This window comes from Arachis ipaensis, chromosome B09 (assembly GCF_000816755.2).
Source record: "Arachis ipaensis cultivar K30076 chromosome B09, Araip1.1, whole genome shotgun sequence".
Lineage (NCBI taxonomy): Eukaryota > Viridiplantae > Streptophyta > Magnoliopsida > Fabales > Fabaceae > Arachis > Arachis ipaensis.
In genome coordinates, this window is record NC_029793.2 from 84,581,211 (window position 1) to 84,582,487 (window position 1,277).

A 1,277-nucleotide genomic window follows, 5' to 3' on the forward strand; every position below is an offset into this window, starting at 1 on the left:
ATTTTCTATGTTTGAATTATAAATTAAAAGTAAGCTCAAATATTCAATTATATAGAATTTTAATAGGTAGAAATAGAAACAAATCTAAATCTCTAAGATTTTTAAATTCACATAGAAAGTGTTGCTACATGTTAAAATATAAATTTTTCTTTTCGGCCTAAATATGAATTCTCTTCTATTTTGAAAATATTTTCATAAACAAAAAGTAAATCTCTATATCATGGATCTAAGATTTATATCACTATACTCAAACCACCCATAAAAAAATAAAACACCACAAAAAAGGAAAATATATTAAAAAAGAGTTATTGAAGAGTAAAATCATAGAACCAAACAAACTAATAAAATAGTAAAAACAAAAAAGTGAAATAGTAGAGAAAAAATGAAAAAAAAAAAGAGTGAGGAAGAATGGGGTAGGAGAGGTTGAAAGGGATGACGAAAAGAAGGGGGGAGATGGGGTAAGTTCGGAAGAAAGAAAGTAAGAGATGAAAGGAAATACAAAGAAAGAGAAAGGGAAGAGAAAAATATAGAAAAACAAGAAGGGAGAGAAAGAAAAGCGTGGAGAAGGGAGAGGGAGGACTACTGCTACATTGCAAGATTGATGGCGGCGGCAGCCCCCTCCAAAAAAGTGGAGTTTCTATTTCGCATGGGAAAGGAAGATGAAATCTTTTGCAAAGATTTAGGTAAAAATTGATAATGACTCTATCTTTGAAAAGAGTTAAGTTTATATTATATTAAAGATACATATACACACCACTAAATGAGATAGAAATTTATGTAATATATCATTTGAGTGGAAAAAAGTTCATGTTTTTACTATTTGGTTATTAGGTTATTATATATAACAGTATGAGTAATTGTTCATACCCTGACCCAAATCTAAAGTCAGGCCTAACAAGGATGAGAGGACCAACTTCGGAAGGCGGCCTTTCATTCCCTACCCGACCTCTTTGAAGAGGTCGGATACCAACCAAGGAACCCAGCTCCACTTATCTAACGCGGCAGGTCACTGCTTCTAGAAGCCGTGACTATATCTCCATCTCCTATAAAAGATAGATTCTAACAAATGATGCGCGAAAATTTGCCTCTCAACACATTTTTTACCGGTAAGTGTACCGGTTGTCGTCAAGTAAAAACTCACTGTAGAGTGAGGTCTAATCCCACAGGGATTGGTTGGTTGATCAATGTTAATTGGAGAATTATGCTAGTTGAGGTAGATCGGAATTGAAATTGAGATTGCGGAAAAGTAAATTGGCGGGAAACTTAAATTGCAGAAA